Genomic DNA, 23312 nt, shown 5'->3' on the forward strand with positions numbered 1-23312 from the left:
TGTAGGGATCAGTTGGGTTGGTTCTTCCCAGCCTTGGACAGTGATCAGTTTGGATGAGGATAACAACAGTGAACACCCAATTCATGAACATACCCACTTTTTGCAGCCTTTATATCTTCTATGAAAGTATCATATTTTGAAAAAAAAAAACCTTTCTTGTTCTCAGGTCTTTTGCCAAAGCAGTTTTTTCACCATTTTCATATGACGAACCTCCTTTGGTGCTGCTCAGCCACGGATCACCAGTGTCAAGTTCCCTGTGCATCTTTGTTTCCCAAGTAAGCACCCCAGAGGGTTAGAGTCACAGTGTGAAAAGGCAAAATGCTTTCAGAGTTTCCTCTGCAGGTATCTGGGCAGGGCACTGTCAGTGTCAGGTCAGCTGACCTTTCCACACGTAAGAAAACCATGGGATGTGGTTTGGGGATTTATGAAATCAGAGTGTACGTCTGTCTTCAGAACTCACCCAAAGGAAAGGTAGTATCGAGTGAAATCATAGGAAGTTTGAAGTCTGTATCTGGATTTCACAATGGAGAATGACACATAGTTGAAAGATACAGATTTATACCTGGTTAAACTGAAGCAAGAAGAGATGGACTAAAGCAGGTGTCTGGGACTGGGTTTTTTTTTGTTTGTTTGTTTTGGGGTTTTTTTTCTGTGTGTGTGTCTTCTTATGTGGAGCATTTCTTTTAATGCCTCAGGCAACAATCTTGGCAGACTGGCCTGAAAAAAACAGAGGTGGGAATGCAGTTTGCAGCTGAAACTAAACTGCAGAGCTGAAGACACGTTTCCTTGGTCCTGTAAAACACAGCCATGGCTACAACCAACCTGCTAGAACTTTTAATGTCCCGTTTCCTTCCTTCTTCCAGACACAGTCTCTCTGTGCCCCAGCCTTCCTCCACTCTCCTAAAGGCAGACTCTCAGATGAGATTAAACATTTTTTTGCCCCGCAACAGCCTGGCTGAGGCCTTCAAGCTTGGGTTGCAGCTTCAGCGGCAGTACAAGGAGAACGGGGGGATATGAGGAGGGCGGAAAAGAAAGGTGCTGCAGCGGCTTGGAACACCCAGGGCAGAGGCCAAGCACAGCAGGCAGCAGGAGAGTGGACAGGAGGAGAAAGCAAAAAACAGGAGGAGAAAGGAGCGGGAGAGAAAGGATCAGGCGGCAGAGTCCGGGGCAGGAGAGGCAGCTCTGATCAGGGCACACCTCCTGCGGAGGTGCCTCCCCGCGGTGGCGACAGAGCTGTGGCGGTGAGCTGAGACATGACCGCCAGAGGATGGAGAGGTGGAAGCGCTCCCAAGCCTCCTGGGTCCTCCCCAACAGCCGCTGAGGGCCGCCCCGCCATCCCGACCGCCCCGGACAGCCCCGACCGCCCCGCACAGGGAGCGCGCTCCCAGCCTGCCCGCCACCCTCCAGGCGCGCTCCCGGCGGCTGTTAGAGACTGGGGAGCTGCCGCCTGCGCCTGCGCCGTGGGGCGAGGCGGGGCCTGGCGGGCGGCACCGGCGGCGGGCGAGGGGGCAGGGCCGGGCCGGGCCGGGCTTGGCGGCGGCTGCGCAGCTCTGCGGGGGTTGTGTCCGGGTGGCTCCCGCGGTCTCAGCGGAGAGAGGCGGCGGGGTGCGGGAGTCCGTGACTTCCAGCCGGCGGCTGGGCCGCAGCGTGTCAGCGGTGGCGAGGGAAGGACGGTGAGGACGGTCCCCGTTCCCGTGCCCGGTGAGCAAGCAACAGGTCCCGCCGCGGAGCAGCCCGCTCCGGCTCGCCGGGCAGCCTCCCCCGCGGCTACGGCGCCCGCACAGGCCCGGGGGTCCGGCCGGGTCGGGGCCGAGCTGGGCGGCGGGACCGGGCGAGGCTCGACGGCTCTCGGGCAGCCGCGTCGGTCCCCGCGCCCCGACGGGCGACGTCCCGGGCTTTGCTCCGCCGGAGATCCCGGCCGGGGGGGCGGCCCTGGCCGCTGCAGCTACAGGTGCCTGTGCCGCGGGGCGCGGCTGCCTGGGGAGGGGGGACGGGGGCGCCCGGACGGCCTCCTGGGGGCTGCGCTGCGGCTCCCTGCCCGCGGGGCGCCTCCCGGGCAGCGGTGCGGGGTTAGGCCCCGGAGCTGTAAGGAGACCCTCCCGTGCTTGGCTGTGCTCCTTCTCTGCGAGATGATAGGATGTGAGGGGTTGTGTTCCAAGGAGGGGAGAAACGGATTCCCCCTTCTGATCTTCTGGCAGCTCTTTGCCAGAGGTCACTGAGGACTGTTCACGAAGGACTGTTGCAGGGCTAAGTTACAGCAGGTTGAATGTGAGCGGCTTCCAGAGCATTTAGTAGTCAGCAATAGTTACCCTACTCTAGGTGATGCTGCTCGGGCAGAAGGGTTGGACTCGATGGTCTTTCGAGGTTCCCTCCAGCCCGTAACATTCTCTGATTCTAACATTCTGTGTAACTCCTATACTGCCTCGGAACGACTTGGGAGTGTTGAGAAGCCCTGTGCTGCTGGTGATGGTTTTGCGGTGGTGGTGATGATGATTCCCCTTCTGGGGGTCCCGGCTGTGTCGAGGTAGAGACTGCTAGGAAGCAACAAAGCACACTGTGAGCTTCCTAACACAGGCTGCACAAGGCAATGAAACGAACCTTATTTGACCTTTTTGAAAATCCTGGATATTTGAAAAAGAAATTCTGTCGACAATAATAATAATAATAGTCTTAGATGTCTGAAACAGAGCAGATTCCTGTAAAAGCGCTTTACAAGGGAATATTAAAAGGGTACATGTCAGCTACTGCTGCTTGGGTTTTGTTGTGGTTTTTGTTGTTTTGTTTTGGTTTTTTTTAGATGGTAACAATGGAATAATTTGGACATAAACTGGCTGCATAGGTAATTTACTAGAATTAAATCCTTGCAATCTATGTATGTGATGAGATACTGCAATTAAACTTCTAAAAAGGGACTTTTGATGGTCTTTTTCTAAGTCACTGTTGCTATGGTGCACAACTTCATATGCCTTAAAAGGGACCTGTCTGTCTTTTTGGAGGATTGAGGTGTTTTTCCTCAGTTTGTCAAAAATAGAATGTCTTTGAGTTGTCTTTAACCTGCAAACCTGAACCTGTAAACTTTTGGTTTTAATCTGTCCTGTGAATTTTCACAAACAGTACTTGGTTTTGTCTTGTAATCAAACTTTGACCTTTTGCTGCAAATCTAAGTGTCTAGCACTTAGTCTGGCCTGTTTGTACACTTGTGAACTTTTTCCAACATTCTGTGGTAAAAAATTCAGTGTTTCATATGTTAAAAGCCCAACTAATGGCTAGCATTGTTGATGGTTTAAAAATGCATAAAATATTTATAGCACAGCCCTTTGTGAAGCTGTGTGGTAGAATGTTAAATTTCATTTACATAACTGTTAATAAAGTAATTAATTGTTAATTGTTAATATATGATCACTTAACTCTTTTCCAAGTAGTTCTTTCATGTTTTACATTCTTGCAATCTGTGTCATGTTATCTTGCATTGTGTGGAATAACAATAGATGGTAATTTTTGCTATATAGAATTAGGTGATGTTAAGGATGGTGGTTATATTTAGGTTTTATTAATTTTCCTTTCAAAAGATTTGAACTTAATGAGAACTGTAAATAAAAATGTGTTCATTATACTGATTTAGTTGCCTGATGAATCCTCAGGGGTCACTCAGGCCCCTTAAGGGATGTTGGGCATCTTGCATTACCACAGAGATAGGTGATGTGAAAGGTTACATGTGATATGTGAGGTTAGCATTCATACTGAGGGTTAGGGACACAGAAAGCTTAACATAGCCTGAAGTTCATATGAGTCTATATATATATTTTTTCCCCATGTAAATAATTGTATTTTCATAACACTTCCATTTGCTGCTTTCTAATTAAAATCTCGTGCTATAGTTTGAAGTTGCAGGCTTTAAAAAAAACCCTTTACTTTTAAATGCAAATTCTGTTATGACGTCTCATCAAAGGCTGAATCTTAACATCAAATGCTGCCAGTTGTAACTACCTGTATCAGCTACTAATTTTTTTTTCCAGTTTCCACTTTTGATTAAGTGCATTCCTGTTAGTGTTAAGCTTTTACAACACGGAGGGATAAGATTCAAACAGCCTCCTTGTTCTTAGATAATAATTTTAATATTTGTGTTCATATGTCATGTTTAAAATTCTTAAAAGTTCTAGCAAGTGGCTTGTTTTTTGGAAGTCATTTCTTAATGTGACAGACAGTGTTGTAGAAAGGCTTCATATTACAGTATTTGGAACACTAGAGTAATTATTGCTTTGGTCATTCATCAGAAAACCTCAAGAATATTTGTAAATATTAATGAAATACAGCTGTATTGTTTTCCTTTTATTAATGGGCGGGGAGAGGCATTTCTATATTTGACAAGGTTTGCTGGTATCTCTGTTAGAAAACTAGTTTGGTGAGAACAGTTTATACTGTGGTTTCAAATCAAATATTCTGGTAAAAATTATTTTCCTAGTGTAATTGTCTACTTTGGAGCTTTTTTTCAATACAGCAACTGACAAATGTTCTCATTGTCCTTTCTATATTCCTCATAAGCTATATGACAAAATATTTTAAATACAGTTCAAATTAAAGTATGAAGCAGAACTCTAAACAAAAAGAGGAAATTATAATTACATAACTAGTTTATATATCAGGCTATTTCCATGTAACTGTTGTTTGGTTGTTTCATTTGTTTTAACCTGAGGTGAGAAACTGTGCATGTCTATTGGCAGACTTGTTTTATACTGCAGGTGTGTCTGATTGCATACTTATGAGTAGCTGTGTGGGAAGAAAAAAAAAGCTGCAGCTCTCAAAACTTTTATCAGTTAAATTAGAAGGGAAACAGAGATGCCATTAGTAATGCACAGTTGTACAAGGAATGCTTCTCTGAAGCACAGTAAGGCCTGATCTTGAACATTTCTTGTTTGGGAAAAAAAAAAAAAGTGATGTTACATTTCTGTAAATGCAGGTAGACAGTTTGAGTAGCTGCTCAGTATGCTGGGATTTGCATTCTCCCCCCTTCTGGGGGGGGACCTGAAAACCAAATCTGTCAGTTGCCAAAAGGAATGCCTTCTGCCAGGCAACTGGGTCTTTGGGTGTGATTCCAGACACCAGTCAGTTTCATTCTCAAGGAGAAATACTCACTTGGGAAGAGAGTGAGTGGGGTATGTAGCCCAGAGGCTGTCCCTCAAGAAGTGTGATCAAGTACAAATCAGTGATTCAAAGCCAGGTCTTGTTTTGACTGAAGGAGTGATGAAAGAGCAGATAAAAGGGATTTTTTTTTTTTTTTTTTTTTTTTTTTTTTTTTGCCTTTTGTTTCTTTCCTAGTATGGTGTTAGATTTTTGGAGACTTGAATCTCTGATCTTTTTGTTTACTCTTGGCTGACTTGGCCAGTTCCTACTCATGTTGAGTGTTAGATCTTAACAGCATCTGTAACATGCCCTTTTCATTGTAGAGTGGAGCTTAGTTGCTTAACTGTGGGTTGTGGAGTCTAGTAGGAGGCATGGCATTTAGATTATCTTGTGGATCTAGTTCTGTTTTCTTACAAGATGCCAAATAATTAGATACAAAAATGTAATTGTTTCAACATAACTGTAATTATCTGTTACATAAAGATCACCTCAGTGCCTTGTGTTTGCTTAACTGATTTGCCTACGATGTGTCTGTTCTGGTTGGCCATAATTGTCTTCTACAGAAAAATGACAAGTAGAAATAGTTAAGGTGATTCTGTGACATTTTTAATACTTGATTTTGCCTTTAGTCTCTAATTTTTTAAATTTCTTCCCTAGTATTAGAGAAAAGGGTTGACAGATGATAAATGTGACAATACAGCTCATGGTTGTTGCTCATAAACTTTAATAGCTGAATTCCTGTGTTTTATCAGCACAGAAAATAAAGTCCTAATTGCCTGCAAAGTTCTAGCAAAAGCATAGATTATGTGATAGATCTTGTGAAAGAAAGATAGTTCTTAAGAAGAATGAAACTTACGGTTTCTATCATATTTATATTCTGTTTTGGGATTGATCTTCTGGGAAGACTGCTGGAGGTAGTACTTGGTTGGTTGGCAATAACACATGGTTCAGAAGACCCTCAAATGTTGTGGGATTTTTTTGAAAAAGTATTTTAGAACCAGGAAACATTTCTGGTAAGGATCTTTTAGAAGTGATAGAACAGTTAAATGGTCCTTCATGAAAGATGTTAGCACTATTCAAGTGTGCTAATATTCTGTATGTTAATAACTAAAACACACCTGTGTGTGCACATCAACCATTATTAGAACAGTCAGTGTGAATTGTCTTAGTTTCATGGTGTGAAGTTGTTCAGTGGTATCTTCAAGCTCACTAGAAAGTTGAATTCAGCAAAATCAGAAACCTTTGATAACCGGGAAGTTCCAGCAGCTGCTCTTTGACCGGGCAGTGGTGCTGGGAGGTGGTTGTGTGAGTTCCAAGTCTGTTTCCAAGAGCAAGTGCATATTTTTAAAGTCAGGAAGAAGAGGCTGGAAAAGCAGTAACCATTTAGGTCCCAGGAATATTGAGTGGACTTCTGAGTACAAACACTTGAGATCAAAGGAGGGCAGTGTATAGTAGAGCCTAAAAGAGTAATTTTGCATTTCAACGGTATAAGGACTGCCAAGAGATACATGTGAGCTGTTGCTAGCAGTGTGATGGCACAGGAGTGACTTGTGTTTAATGAGATGTATATGAAAGAGTAATGAAACTTCAAACGTTCACCTTGATCAAGGCTGAAGGCAGATAAAATATAACTGGTATGATGTCTTTGTAAAAACACTTTTGAGAGACATTACTTCACTTCTGTTGTTTCCCATCACCTGTCGTGTTTCCCTGGAGCCAAATCTTGATCTTGGTTTGGGTGGCAGAGATGAAGGCAATATTCTTTGGTAATACATTCTCTATTAGTAACTTATTTAGAAGCTGGTCTTCAGTGTGGTATGGGAAAAATGCAGGGAGGGAAGCATGTTTTCCTGAAGGGTGGTTGTGGTACAGAGCTGAGTTCTTCAGCACAACAGATGTGACAAGTTCTTCTGCATAATGTGATACTGCTGTGCATAAAGCTAAGGCTTGACCTTAATATCAGATCATGCAGTGTTCCTGCAGTGTCGTGGTCGAGAACTTGTGGCTGCCCTTGTTTGTCTTGTTTATCAAATTGCCACTGACTTGTCAGCTGCTGTTAATGAAACTTCAGGTAGATTAATCATGGATTAAGGGAGTGCACCTTGGCTAAGAAAATTAAAGATGTTTTTGTAGAAAAACTGTTACAGATAACTGCATTGTATCCCATAGAAATTAACTGCATGTCTTGTATTGGTTAGAGAATGGGTTGCTGATTCCTTTGGTATGTCCCATTTTCTAAATGTTCTCTCATCTCTGAAGGCAGAGCTCATGATTTCAGAGTAAGCACCAAAATTTCAAATAGGTGAGGATTTGGATTGTATTGGTTTGTATTATATTGATTGTACTTCTTATAAATGTATGTCCTTGTTCTCAGAAAGAAAATCTCTTCTTCCTGGTGTCTGAAAGGACATTTGATGTCAGCAGACAAACTTAGTCCTGTGTTAGTGGGAGAATATAGCATTAGTGGACATCATGTGCTTTTTGCAGAATCAGTTCCTGTAGGATCAAGTGGTGATGGAATCAATTAGTGCCACTATGCTGGGGCATTAACTTTCTTTGAACCGTATTAGAATTTCTCAAATGCAAGAAAGAAGCAAAATGAGTTGAAATGAAACTGGATATGTGTATTTAAAGGTCATTATTGTTGTTGCAAGATAATTAAAATCAACATAATTCAAGCTCTTACCATTTCAATTTTTCTCCATTAATGAAGATGTGTTCTAAATTAGTGACCTAATTACTTAAAGGGAGGAATTAGCACAGTGTCTTAGAATAAAGTGAGGTAAAAGCAGATCAGCTCAGCATTGGGCTGACTGACTCAGTGACTTAAGAGTCCAGCAGTATTGAAACAGTCTATTCCACATATTCTAAGAGTATAAACAGTGCTAAAAATCTGTTTGATCTTAAGTTCTTGTTAGATTTGTAGACTTCTTTTACTGAATTATCAGTTTAATTCTTACTTCTTCATATGTAGAATATCCATCTAGTGTGTGTTGTGATTTTTCTCTCAAACTATTGTCATCACTTCCAGACAAGGCATGCTGCTTCAAGGCAGCATATGAGGGCTGACCTGCCTCTGAAGAGGCAGGTTACTTGACTCCAGTGGAAAGAGCAGGAAATTGACAATCTGATAATTCTAAAGCCAGGTAGATACTTTTCTACTTTTTAAGCCTCTACCTTTTATCTTTCTTCATTGGCTCGTCAAGGAAGATGTAAAGATTAAAGACTGAAAGTATAACTAGAGGAAAGCTAGGGTTCCAAAAAGTAAGCCTCACTTATCCTTCCTCCCAAAAGCAAAAATCCTGAGGTTTTAAGATAACTGATCTTGTATAGCTTTTCACCTGTTTAGTTATTTTAACGTATGTTGTAAGGCATTGCTTTCTTTAAGTTTTTGCTAATTTTCAAGGAAGGTCTAAAATGAAGTACAATGATGTGCTATTTCTTTTTGACTGAAAAAAGAGAACTCTGCTTAATTATATGATATTTTGAATCAGCAGTTAAAAGTTATTTGGCTTATTGCCTATGAAGTAATTTTTAGGCTAAACTATTTTTTATTATTGTTTTATCAATGTCTTGTTTAGACAAGTAAGCTTCTTGCTGTTAGGGAATATTCATATGTTCAGTTTTGAGTAGTCAGAATATACTGCTTTTCCTCAGAACTTTTCTGGGTTTGCATGGACTTGGTAAAGTTTTGCTGTGGCTTTTTTTGGCAACTTTACTGTTACTTGTTTTCTTGCATTCTTTCCTCCTGCAGACCTTCAAACATGAGTCTGTCTTAGTCTTCTTTCTCTAAATGGGGAAGATGGACAATATCGGGAAGGAAACAGAAGTTCTGTGTGTCGGATCACACCATTTCTATGCTCTTCAGTGTTAAAATGTGTTGGTTTTAATTTCCTATCATATTGGTGCTTTGTGTCTTGAGGTTGGGTTGACTTGTAAAACAGGACCTATACTTAGCAGGTCTTTCATTTTGTACTTCATTTTCAAAGGTATTCCTTTAGACCTCATGATACTTGTGTTGTCTTGCTTCTTGTTACAGCTTTGATATATTCAGAGATACCCCTTCTATTTCAGTGTGAGCTTTTTCAATAATTAGGGTGTAGTTAAGCAGGAATATTGCTTATGATGACTTTATGTAGTAGTGTGTAAAGCAGTGCAATTCAATACCAAAACTTAAGAAATAATTTTTAGCAAGTGATTAGGTGTCTGTGTACTGTAATAAAATTGTACCAGACTCTTAGTTTCTGTAGAACTGTTGAGAAAGTTGTATTTAACTGTAGTGTCTGTTTTCTGTGTTTTATGTACTATGAGTGACAGCCAGAAAGCCAACAAAATGCTAAATGTATCAGGAAGTGCATGAAGATGACAAAAGTCATGCTACAGCTATGCAAAACCCTGCTGTCATTCTTGTGTACAGTTCAGTCTCTCCGTTAAAAGGGAGTACATAAAAAAAAATTAAAGGGCTTTGATTAGAATTATACATTTGAGAGAGAAAGTGGTGTTTCACATACTAGGTGGTGAACTGCTGGCATTTATTTTCATAGGAGTTTGCAGAGGCAACCAGTATCAGTGTGCTAAAAAAAGGTGTTGTACAGATTTCCAGATGTATTGACATATATCTAATGGTTCATAATGAAGTCATGGATGTATCATCTGATGTTCTTCCAACACCACTGAAGTGTACAGCTAGACCTGCTTATTATTGAAAAACTGTTTGTTTCTAAAGCCTTGAGTGTGGTCTCCATGGCTGATCAGAGGTCATTCTTAATTTATAAACCTTAGATGAAGTGTTATGTGTTTAATCCTAATAAAAAACTCTAGGGTGATAACGGCGCAATAGAAATTTCAAGAATTTTACTTAGTAAATTGTATAAAATCTGAAATGCAACGTCTGTAGTAATAAAGTATGCAATATTTGCTTAAATGTTTTTTTTTAATTTTATCAACTTGGGTTGCGAACTTGAATTTATATCAACTTTGTCCCCTAAGCCAGTTTCTGACTTCTGTTAGTAAAAACTTCATACAGCTTCTCCTTCTGTCAATATTTTAAAAGCCTTTCTATACAAATATTTAATGAATGCAGCCACATACCTAAGTGGCTGCGTAGTAAATGTGGGCCACTTTGTGTTCCCTTTTAAGTGTACACTCTTGTCAAATCTCAAGGATATTTAACACTGTTCTTTTGCTATTATGCATGTTAGTGCTGCTTATAACTTCTGTAGTTGGGACGTCATGTCATAATTAAAATTCCACGCAGCACCTCATTTCTTAAAGTGAATTTGAATTTGAGGTTTCAACCTTTAATGTGTGTGTTATGACTAATCAGTGCCTGTGAAACTTAATTACCAATTGTTTGACAGTTTAACTTGTGTTTTTGGCACTCTTCAGCAAGAGTGTATTTTTTTATTATTATTCTTGGATGTATTTGTGGCAGGTGGCACAGCTGATGCTGGCTGCTTTTGAAGAAATTTATATTGCAATTGTCTCTCCGAAGTCTTGTGATTTTTACCTTTCCCTGCTCAGCTCTGCTCCAGTTCATCTCTTGGCAAAATTAGCTGAAGTGTTTGCTCCTCAGTCATTTTAGCTCATAGTTTAGGTCCTCTCCCTCAGATGTTAATTCCACTGAGATGCTGGTCTGAGTGGCTAAGGTTCCCTTCCATTCACTCTGCTTTTGGAATCAGTGGCTTGTGATGGGAGCAGAGTCTGCAGCTGAGGATAGTAACTTAATCTGCTACAGCAAGATTTGCTAGAGCTTGTCTATCAACATCTTCAGGTTTGCAGTCCCTTCAGCTCAACCTCATATGCAGCCTTATTTTTTTTTCCTTTGGAAAAAAAACCCAATCCAAACCACAAAAAACCCCAAACAAACAAAGCCCAATGAAAAAAAACCACATGAGGAGAAGTAGTAATTGGCCTTATTTTATGATCTCTTTTGAAAAGTTCCATGTCTAACTTCTGACTTTGTTTTTTTAGAAGTCCATAATCAAGCATATTATTGCTGAACATTACACTATTGCAGGTATCAAGTACTCACATTTCATTACATTAGTATATTCTAACAGGCATATTTCTGAAAACTTATTTTGCACATGAAATGTGCACTCATTTTGGTTTTCAGATATGCAATGTGGAACTGTCCAGAGATGCACTGCATCAGTTGAACATGCACAGCCACAGGATGTGCAGACCCAAAAGCAAAATTGGTAAAAAAATGGTAAGACCCATTGCACAATGTCAGTCTTTCTTTGAGTATGGGAGCTATTTGGATGAGTGCTTAAAGTTTAGAGAAATGAGAATTATTAGAGGTATGTTTATGGGTTTAGCTTATTGAACCTTAAATTTCTCTAACAAATACCCTGTGTTGTTGTATTCAGAATTCCAGAACCAGTGTTGAAAGAGTGTAGGTACATACTTGGAATTATTTGAGTTGGTGAAGCACAAAGATCACGGAATTGTCACGGTCCAATCGTCAGCCCAGAAAAAACCACCATGCCCACTAAAGCATGTCCTGAAGATCCACATTGGTTTTGAAAACCTCCACCACCTCCCAGGGCCTGACTACTTTTTCAATAAAGAAGTTCTTCCTAATACCAGGTCTAAACCTCCCCTCGTGCAACTCCAGGCCATTTCCTCTAGTCCTTAAATATTCCTACAGCTTGCTTACTTGAAATGATAGAGTTTTATGTCAGTATTTGATTTGTTAGGGGATTTTTTTTTTCTTTTGGAAAAGAGCATGTGAAGCTTTAGGTTCAAATTCCAAAACTCCTGGAAGTGGTGGAACAAGTCTGACCATCTGTGGGATACCTAAAACTTCCCAAACTGTGGGATATATAAATCGTCTGAGTTATGCTTTATTATTCCTAAAATTTTGTTATTGCAGGCACTGTAGCCTTGGTAGAACAAAATTCAGTGGCTGCATTGATGAGCTTATTTGCAGTCTCTTTGAACCATCTCTTCAAATACTTTTTTTAATCTGAGTGGGATAAAACTATTTCATTTAACAGTGTGGCTCTGATAAAGAGGTGTGTCAGAAAGGTAACATGGTAGCTTTGATTCCAAAAGTTGAAAATTTCTGTAGCTTTAAAGCAAAGATTGTGACCTGAATTGAATAATTGTGATTATTCAGTTGTTCCACTGTTGTTTCCACTCACCATCACTAATGACTGTGTCATTAATTATTTTCAAATTTTCACAGAATCACAGAATGTTTTAGGTTGGAAGAGACCTCCAAGATCATCCAGTCCAACCTTTGACAAATTTAAGGGATAACCTGATCTAAATTGCATTAGATTGTAATAATTCAATTTGAAGTGACAGAACAGACATAATGGACAACAGATACCCTACATCCCAAAATCTGTTTGTTTGCCAAGTAGCTGATGATAAAAAGTGAGGATAAAATTTAGAACCTCCGTCAAGACTGACAGATAATCAGTTATACCTGCTTTGTTTGCCTCACTAACACAGTTGGTTGGTTTGGCACTAAAGATTAAACCCAGTGACCAGAATTCCAGTTGATTGCACTGAGTAGTTGGCCTGCAAACAATCTTGCAGCTCTTGTTCAGGAGCTCAGGATTTTTCTGAGGTTATTTGAAAAAGTGGCTGTTTTAGATGCTGACGTTCCAAACAAAATGTTAAAGTCACTGTAGTGTAAAATGCAAAGTCACTGTGCAGTTTGTTCAGGAAAAGTTTTGGGTTTTGTTTATTTTTTGCTTGGGGTTTTGTTGTTGTATTCTCCCCTACAAAAAAAATCTCAGTAATAAATGCTTCCTTAGGGCAAAAACCTATGTTCTCACTCAGCAGAATCAGAAGGCGTAATCTTGGAACCTTGTTTTTTTCCAAGTGTCACAGAGTGCATGTAACAAGTGCGTGGTGGAAAAGTAATGTGCAAAGCTGCTAATGGGAGCCTCTGTCTGTGAGGCATTAGTAAAACCAGAGGAGCTGCTTTCAAGTCAGGAACCAGTGCTGTTCACAGCCTACCTGCTGGGCTGGAAGTTGGGATAAGCTGTTGGTCCTTTTAGAAAACTTAATAATGCTTTATCTCTGCTACCCTTGCTTGAGCTCTAGTTTTGGAGGAACTCTTAAACCATGAAGACTTGCATTTCTATATTGAACAAAGGAAACTGCAGCATCAGCTCTTACTTTCTGAACTTTCTTACTATGACATAGCTAAATATTTCCAAAGCTGATTTTACTGACCTGGAATGGGACATTTCAAATCTCAGTTCAAATTCTGCATTAATAGTCTTTTCAGTCTGTCCATCCTGGTCTCTATTTAATGGTTTCATAATTAGACTATATGTATTGTAACAACAGTTGCATGTTCTAGTGAGTAGAAGAATTTAAGGTTGTCAGCCAGATAGTAGCCTACTGTGTGGCCAGGAACCTTCAAAACCAAGCTGCAGGATGCTTTGGAGCTTCAGGGAGGTAGCAATCTGTTGTCTGAGAGCCCTGTTCCCTTTGCTTGTGATTAAAATGCAGGTGTCTGAGCTGGGAATTCATCAAAAACTTGAAAAGCCTGGTTAGCATAGCACTGACAGAAATTAGCTTCAGCATGGTTTATCAGTTTGAGGCCACTGCCACTTGTGCTATACCCACAGACTTCACAGTGTCACTTTTTTGTGTGTCTGTCATGTCCTCCAGACTTGTATCTGCAGGCTTTGCTATTATGCAAAGATTCCCAGTCTTTTACTCCCCACTGACTAAAACGTCAAATATTTTTATTATATATTTTGTTCCAGCCACTATACTGAGGAGTACTTCAAAAATTGTGCTAAAAAACAGTTTTTAATTGACTCGCAGTCATGTTGATTACAATTAATCCTATGGTAGGAAAAAAAAATTACTGGTTGAAAAAAACAAACAAACAGTGGAGACAATCTGAGGTTCTGACACCCCCTCCTCCTGAGCTCAGGGAATGGAGGGAGCCAACAGCATTGCCCTAACAATACTGTTTAGCTTGTATAGCTGTGTGATGGCATGGCTAATATGCCCTTGTATTTGGATGTCTTTTTCAGTTTACACAGCTATTTGGATACTTTTATACACTGTCCTTAATAAAATTTTAGAGTTTTGTAAGTTGTTTATTTTTATAAGTAAACATTTTTTTTCTCTAACTTCTGTTGAAGAGAGTGTTCTTCTTTTTTGAAGAGAGTGTTCTTTGTATTTTTTTTTTTTTTTAGGCTGTTCCCTATCTATATATCTTGTGTATTTCCTTTGTTTCATGTGTAAACCTTGTTATGTCTCTAATATACACTACTGATTTTTAGACCCTCCTGGTTCTTTAAAGAGAATGAACAAGACCTATTTTGGGTGATTCTGTGTGTTCTTTTCTTTGCATAAGAGAAATCTGAAGCTCCCTGACTTCTGGAAATTCTGGAAATTCATTTATCTTCATTTATCTTCATGAAGACTAGCCTGGTTTCATTTTTAGAAGAACAAATCAGTTATTTTCCTCATAATGTGACCTAGTACATTTGAAAAAATGCCACTGACACCAAATAATTTAAAAGTCTTTAACAGTTCAGGTAGACATGAGGAAAATGCTGCTTAAATAGTGGTCTTATTTGCATTGTGTGACATTATTGGATTGCATTCTGTTTTGCCAGAGGCAACCATTCTAAGTGAGACCCAAGAATACTTATTCTAGTCCTAAATCTATGTTTGTGTCTGAAATTGAGAAACTGGTAGCGTTCACTGACATCTTAATTTTTATCTGACGTGCAAGTTAAGTATATCTCAGTTCTCTGTTACCTTTGTGCACTTCTGTATTCCCGAATCATAAGCTGCTGATCCTGTTGTCCTGTTCTAGGGTGGGTTGATTTTACTTTTCTTTCACTTAAAAAAATGAGCACGCAGAATTTTGTTGTGCACATTTATCTGATTTTTGAGTTATAAACTGGCTCTTCTAATAACAATTTAGCTTTTCAAAATCTGTAACTCATAAAAAATTGCAACTGTTTTGGTAATGAGAAGAGATCACTGTTTTGAGTGCAGGTAATCTGACAACAGAGCTTTTTGCTGCTGAAAATGGGAGGTGTCTTCCTCCTGGGTTTGTTTTCTGCCATCTTATTCCACTTAGCTGGCTCATGGAGAACTCTATCGATGCCAAAAAAAAAAGTAAAATAAGTAGGGAAGGGGTTTGGAATATGTTGAAGGATGTCTCCATTAGCAGAATCATATCCTAAGCTCAAGTGAGAAAACTGATAGGAAGGAGTAGAAGCTGTAACTTGAGATTGTTCAGAGACTGGAGATGTGTGTTCTGGCATGGCTGGTGTGTATTGTTGCATCCTGAAGTTTTTCAGCTGTGCTGCTCCAGTGCCTTGGGAGAATTTGCCACTGTGAAGTCTTGGAAAAAGTATGCTCAGGAACTGCTTTTCCATTTTAGCTGTTCAATTCTCAAATAGCTGGGCAAGAGAAGGACCAAGTATTTTAAAGCTTTATAGTGAAAAAGTATGGACATACAGTAACTAGAGTTCTTGCTGGCTGTTAGAAGCTAGAGATGTGTATGTTTAGGGTCCAGATGAAGTTTCTCAACCTAAAGCCCCTTTGTAGACCTGACTTGTTTTCTAGGGTGAGGCAGTGGAGACTTAAGGGAGTTGGGCTGTTGTTATAGCTCTAGTGCTTCATAGTAATATTCAGAGCACTGTCTGCAAAAGTTGCTGTGTTTTCTTGTTTCTTAGAAGGTAAATACACTAGAGTAGATCATTACAATTTCTACATACGTAACCATTTCAGTTTAATTTTCATCACATTTCTTATGCCTGAACAGATTAATTCTTTCCACTCCCCTATCATACAGAGAAAACAGTTATCTCTTCTGGTGGTCCACAGATTTCCCTCTTCACTGTTACCATTTGGCTGATTTCTTTGGTCTGAAAAACTTCATGTGGAGACAGTGGCAGCTTCCTGAGCAGCATAGGGAAATGCTAATATTGGCACCAAGTGCCATATCCAGTAGTGCTCTTGCTGTCTGTTCTGTCATCTTAAGCTTGCCCTTTGGCGCTGGATTTTGCTTTTTAGACAAGCAAGGAATTTAGAGTAATTCAAATTTGGTATTTTTTATTATTTTTGCTTGAATGGAAAATTCCCTTGGTTTTTCAAATTATGAGGTTCTCTCCATACCATTTAGTTCTAGATTCTCCCTTTTTTCCTCCCTTCCATTTTCATTACCTTCTCTGGCTTTTCCTAGGGAAAAACAAGATCTGCCCTCACCAGCATTCATACTGTAAACAATTTCTGGTGGTGGTCTGTGAAGCAGCAATTGAAGTTTTGACCTCTGGTTTTGCATCAGAGCAAGGCTGCCAGTTTTGGGGCAAAAGCAGCAAGAATATTTCAGGCTTTCCTGACTTTATCATTGATGGTGAATGCCAGTATTTGTGGCACATTTTAGGAACCAGTTTTGTTTGGAATAACTTCACAACTATAACACTGTTTTCTGGAATGCTTCCCTATTGTGGAGTGTTACCAGTGCTGTCTTGTGCATCTGACTAGTGTTAGATTACTAGCCCTAGTCTGCAGCTCTAGAGGAAAACACCTGTCTTTGTGGTCTCTGCAAGGTAGCATTCAGCATTATAATTTGCTGAAGGATTTACAAAGTAATACTTCAATTTGGAAGTTCATGTTTTTACAGTTATGTAAATGTCAATTTAAGAAAGAAGTATCTTATGCCCAGAGTGTTATGGTTCTTAGTATTCGAAGGATTAGAATAGTAAGACCTGTTAAAGGGTAATTTTCTGAAGGCTTTATTCTTTAACCCAAAGTAGAACTGCCAACTATGCAGCTTACATTCTTAGATAAGCTTAATTATGGGAAATTTGGCTCTAGGGTTTTGAATGTAATAGCAGTTTGCCTTCAGTTGGAAGACATCAGTGTGTTTTCATGAAGCTCAGTCTTCTATTAAGTTTGTTCCAAAGGAGTCAATACTATAATTCTTTTGGAATGAAGCTAAACAATGATTAGTGAAAAAGCTGCTACATAAAGTGGCTATAAATGACACTGTTTACAGTTTATGGTTTCAAGGCTATTTTGAGACATTGAATTCTTACTCTCTGATGCAGAAGTACATGATAACTGAATTGTCCCCAGGTACCTGGGACAAAACAGTGTTATGTTTTCTTAAGAGATTTATCAGCCATGTTGGTGTAATGCGTATAAACATGTTTGCATCACTGGTATGTAGAACTTAATCTTTAGGTATTTGCTTAAGGGGTTGGGTGTGTGATTGATTTTTCTAAGGACACACTTCTTTTGAGTGTGTCCTTAGTATTCACTGCCCTTTCTTATAACACCTATGAAGTTTACTTCAGTGAGTCAAAGATACCCTGCATTCATCTGTTGAAGAGGCTCTTTCTCTCTTCCCATTTCCCCATTATGAGATACCTGAATTACTGACATCTGACATCAGCACCAGGAAGATGACTTGGTCTGTCAGAGAAGGTTCATTATCTGGCAGCTGTTAGATTTTGATTTAATTTTTATGCCTGTACTTTTCAGATAGAAGTGATGTCCAAATTGCATATCTCTTTTCTACATTTCCTTCCATTGAAAAACTTGTTTCAGGTGTTATAACAGTAAAAAATTACTCATGGGACTCATGGAAAGTAAAGTGGAACTACTTACTCAACTTTGGACTTTGTTTAGAAAACTAGGAAGACTGTCTGTTCCTGGACTGTGATTGCCATTTTCTCTTCCTATTACAATTTCCTTTATTGCAGTGGGTAGTAATAGGTAATATATATTTATGGAACTAGTTTTAATTGTTACAGACTTCAAAGTTCTCATGATGGGACAAGATTTACTCTGGTTTTGGTTGCTTGGCTTTTTTAAGAGTAACTGTGTACTCCTTAATACAAGCAAGGTTAAGTATAAATTAACATACTTTTCACTGTTTATGCATTTCACTGCCACAGAATATTCAAGATGGTTGAGAATTTTTTTGTGTAAGAAGCAAAAATTCTGTATTTGGCTCCCAACTGTCAAATTATGGGAGGGAAGAAGGCTTTTTAAATAGTATCAAAGAAGGAAATCGGGTTGTTTTTAAAGTTCTTAACACTACTGTTTGAAGTGTCTTCTTAAACTTGATTAGTGTAAAAACAGAGAGGAAAGACTTCCTCAAGTTCAAATGCTGTGTTGCAAGTTCTACTTTAATCAAGATTCATTCCATCATCTTAGTCAAAGATAGGTTTCTGCCGAACTCCTCCTTTCTAGGTGTTGGTTGAATCTTCACTCCTTAGAATGATTTGAGAACCCATTGGAGAGACATCACTTAGCTTACCAGTTTTTCATTGACTTGTTTAGTGATGTTTAATATCTCAGTTCAATAGCTCAAGTGATGACATGGTTTTCTATACAGAATTACTGCACAACTACTGGCAAAATAAGTGCATAGAAGGAGTCGTACGTTCCTGTGAATTTGTCAGAATTTTCTAATGTTTTCCTAATCAAAAGAACATCTGCTTTAACAAGTTTCCAGAAACTGAATGTACTTTCTTTGATTTAACAAAAGAGATGAACTGTGAAAGAGCTCTGCAGCCACAGTGCTTATGTTCTTGAGTCCAATTTGCAGAAGTGAGTATGTTCCTGTCAGGGTTTTATCTTAATTTGTGTAACTGATTGCTAACATAAGGCCCAAGAGTCCACTTATATTGAATAGGAGAGAGAAGATATTTTATGAGGTACAGAGCTCTATAGCCTTTTTGAAATTTCCTCATGTATTTTTATTATGAAGGCTAGTAATGTAGGTTATTTACAAAGCATTTGATTTCCATACGCTATACTGGAATTTTGGTAGTATTTTCCATAAGGTATTTGTCTACATTTTTTTCTCCTGACCTGTGTTTTAGGTTACTAAACAATCTAAGTATGTTCATCAGTCATGTCCTGTATGTACGACCAATTAATCTATATCAGTTCTTCAGTCATAGTTACTGTTGTTCCCGTAAGTTTAACAGATCTCTGTGATAAATATTGGGTAGGCTTGAAAAACAGGGTGATTTGTAATTTTCATGCATTTCTAAGTGGTTACCCATATGTGAATTTGGTTAAATAGGTATATGTATGCCTGAGGAATTAGTACTTCTGTTTCCATTACTTGCTGACTGGGAGGTGTACTGTTTTGTGCCTTTTAGCACTCTAAAAATTAAAATTTATCTGTTATTGTTGTCCACTCTGAAAAAACCCAAACAACTGCTTCTGTTTGCCTCATGGATTCTCATCTAGTTTGTTTCATACCATTTATGCAAAGATGATGGGTTGATAATACTGCTTGAGCATCTTCAAGTAATGAACCTGGAGAGATGTTCAAACTTTTCAGTAGGATCTTCTTTAATAATACTCTCAAGGCATGAGTGTTGAGTTTATCATTTTTGTTTGGAAGGAAATATGCTCAAAGATAAATGCAGTTTTTGTAGTCCTTTACACCCACATTGTCTCAGGTTATACCTTTTAGGAGAAATCTCTAGGTTCTTTCACAGTCCTGTGTGCATCATCAGGAAGAGACGTAGGTGGTGAGTGCTTGCTTTTTTGTGCTTTGAGATGTTGTGGTTTATTTGTGGGTTTTGCTTTGATTTTCTAGCATGAAAAACACTTCAAAATCAGTAGCTATTGATGAGGGGTTTTTTTTTGTTGGGGTTGTTTTTGGTTTTTTTTACAGAGGAACTGGATGAATTCTCAGGGTACGGTTGCACGAGATGAGGTCCCATTGGAGTTGGCTCTCTGCTGCCAGTGGAGGTAGATTCTGCTTGTCTCTGTGCTCCTTGGTGTCAACTTGCTTCTATCCTTTGTACCAGCCTTGTCAACTTTCAACTTGCTAAAACAAACAAAAATATTTTATAATATGCTGTTTTAGCATAGCACTTTGACAAACACCAAACAAAAATATTTTGTAACATTCTGCAGTCTGTTGAATCAAGGTGACTCACAGAGTCGACAAGCTCCAAAGGTAGCAGAGCAGGTATGGACTGTACACCTCAAAAGTGGAGAGGGTAAGGGAGCAGTCAAGAGAGATTTAGGAGGCTGCAGTCTTTGGCAGCAGCAGTCTAGCTCAGCTTGTTAAGGAATCATACTGACAATCAGTCTGTTTTTGTGTCATAAATTCGTGAACATCATGAATCCTCTGTTTGGAAGGATCCGAAAGTAGGGCATACTTGAAAGCTGAGGCAGCTTTGTTCTGTGCTAGCAGTTGGGGACTTAGCTGTGCACAAAGATATTTTATGTGATTTCCCTGAAGAAGTTACTGAATTGTTCAGCAAATACTAAATAACATGACTGATACGGCGTAAAGAAACAATAGCACTTTGCAAATTCTGAATGGGTGTTTCAGTCTGCAAAATTTTGACTTCTGACTTTGCTGCTTCTCAGGAGTGAGAAACATTCCATCAGGCTGGACATGAATTTGCTTGAGCATAAGCCTTCTCTGTGAGCTCCCACTGTCACCAGTTATTTCTGTTGGGGGTATATTCACCATGGCTACCTGTTGCATTTATCCTGATTGGGGATGGCTTGTTTCTTCTGGAGTGGCAAGGGCTTTTGTCTTCTTTGTCTAACAGGGCATCTCAGCATAGTACTAAAACGGATACCCATTTAGTAAAAACTGGCATACAGAACGTGGCTGTTATGGCTTGCTTAGTATCTTTGAGAAAAAGCAAATACAGACAATGCAGCCTTAGGTAATATAAATACAGCCTTAGGTAACTATGCCCATAAAGTGAAAAGCTTTCAGAAGGATACTTCTAAAATGTATGAAGCAGATTTTAAAAGATTTGATCAGTGAATAGTCACCACAATTTCAGATGAGTTTAGGAGTGAAAACTTTGTGACATCAGAGATCTAAGTATCTAAAATAGTTTGTGTGGTTTTTGGGTTTTTTTTCCTCCTCCCCCTATAAATAACTGGAGAACAGCTCTAATTAAATGTGGTTGTTCTAAGTTTTTAATGCATAAGTAACTCATTTCTGTGAAGTACAGAGGTCGTCTGTGCTTAGTATAATTTTGAGTTTAATGTTCTGTATTTCAGAATGTCAATCTTTTTAAGTCTTAACTTATTTTTGTGGTCAGAAAAAAAATGCCAGAAGATCCTTCCCCCTTCTGCACTCCTCCTCACCCCTCTTCCATCCATAACTGTGAGTAATATAGTGACAGAGCTGATCAGGTTAAATCATTATGGACAATAATTTTAAAAACAAAATGAAACCAAACAAACAACAACAAAGAAACCAACAAAAATTGCTTTGTCACCCATTCAGATAATACAGCAAAAAAGAGAGCCCAAGGAGGAACGCCAAAGGATAGAGGGTAGCACAAGTCTCTTCCTTTCACAATCTTGTGAGACTTTGCTTTTTGAGCTTGCAAAGCCTATAGCTCAGTCATATAAAGCTGAAAACCAGTCTTGGTCCCTATATCGAAATTCTCCTAAGACTGTTGAATTAGATAGCTAATATGCTGCTAATTAGATAGAAACATCATCTAAAGAAAAGGGGGAAATACAGACATTCCTTGCAGATTTTTACCCCAAAATGCTGCTAAGATCCAATCTAGATTGGATTCATCAGGTATTGGAATATTAAAATGTAAGTAAAGAAGAAATTTCTCTTCGGAATATTGTAAATCTGGCTTAAAAAGAACTTGCTGGGGAGCACTAAAGTAATGCCTCTTTGCATGAATAATGCTGCTTTGAATAAATGTGAGAAGATGTAAATTATGGAACATCATATATTTGGTTTAATTTGGAATTATTATAGTTTTAAGTCAGTCATCTCTCAAGTGTATCATTTACATATTAGTACTCATGAACATTCTCTATTAATGCTACATTTTAAATAGGGAAGGAGTGGTATGCATTGACTAAAAATAACATGCTAAAAAATATGGGGATTAAACTTAGACAAGAGCCCAAGCCAAAAAGGATACAATTTGAAGGGGGTAGGATAATCTTACTAGAGAACTAAAATAGCAGCAATATTTTTAATTTCACAGAGAATGACCACTGTTTAAAACAGAGACTGGCATGTTTACTTTTCAGACAATGAAATCTGAAGTCTTAACTGTCTGCGAATAGGTGATAAGAAATTACTGTCTTGTTATCATGTTTCTGGCTGTCCTGTGAGATCTGTTAACAATCCCTGGAATTCAAGGAATTTCTTTACTCTTCATTTGTTATGCTTGAAGGTTTCTAAACGTTTGGAATAACTGCTAAATTAAAAGAACGTTTTTTTTCTTCACAGTAAAGAAAAAAGCTGCATCTTTTTACTGCAGCCTGTAGACATCTGTATTACTCACTCATAGCTATGTATAAAATAAATGTTTCTTCTTGCAGGCATTCTTGGTGTCCAAACCTGATTAGAGCTGGGTATTCAAAGCTATGCATGGCTGTAGACTATTAATCTAAGACATAATGGGATGCCAGGGTAGTAAATCTGTGTTGTGTGCTGGTCTGGGTTAATGTGGGTGTCAGACCATTTAATGAGCTGTAGCGTTGGTTGTTTCTGTGGGCTGCAGTGAAACTGAGAGTGTTTCCTTTTTTTTTCAGGTTTTCATTAACTGATGTAGAGACTGCCCTCTGCCGTGCTCTTTGCCTAAAGTAGAATTTAGGTCTTGCCTACTTGGAGTTGCTCATAAGCATTGAAAAGGCATTAAACTATGTCAGATCTGTATTGATGGTACAGATGGTGAAATATAAACAAAAGTTAAACACTGTGTCATTCATTTAAAAATATGCTTAAATGACCTTGGCAAAAGTCTTGAGTTTTTCTAGTTAGATCCAATTTTCTGCAATATGCTTTTTGAAGCTTACTCTTACCTGGTTTTTTGTTTCCTCTCCTTAATGTATTTGTCATCACTCCAGCTGAAGCTTTATTCCCCCTCGTGTCTATTTTTCATTTGGTAAAAAAAATAGAAATTAAACAGTGCTGGTATGTAAATGGTAGTGTGTATTTAAAACAGGGAATTATGATATAAGAAAGATGTTTAACACTGATGATTGAGGAAAAAGCTTTTATACTGCAGTGGAATGTAAGATTTCTGAGAGTAAAGAAAGCTTTTGTGCAACAATTCTGCTTGACCTGTGCTACCACTTTTAACTGATTAAAGGAGCTCACTCGAGATACTAATCAAGGAAGGTTGCTGCTAATAGAGCATGCAGCATGTTTTCTTCACAGAGAGATTGGTAAGAATTTAAATAAAATTTAAGTGTTC

The 23312-nt window shown here is 38.9% G+C and overlaps 1 protein-coding gene across 3 annotated transcripts in view; it reads left to right on the top strand.

Annotated features, from left to right (window-relative positions):
* The first annotated feature begins 1563 nt into the window (after positions 1-1563).
* Positions 1564-23312, top strand: part of PALS1 (protein associated with LIN7 1, MAGUK p55 family member) — a 56998-nt gene continuing 35249 nt past the window's right edge. For 2 of the 3 annotated variants that reach the window (XM_071744403.1, XM_071744405.1), the window contains exon 1: positions 1566-1673. The gene's annotated coding sequence lies outside the window, so the exon portion shown is untranslated. Of the gene's footprint in view, positions 1702-23312 lie in introns of all 3 variants that reach the window. The other variant, XM_071744404.1, reaches the window with a different exon arrangement.

This window comes from Heliangelus exortis, chromosome 5 (assembly GCF_036169615.1).
Source record: "Heliangelus exortis chromosome 5, bHelExo1.hap1, whole genome shotgun sequence".
NCBI lineage: Eukaryota > Metazoa > Chordata > Aves > Apodiformes > Trochilidae > Heliangelus > Heliangelus exortis.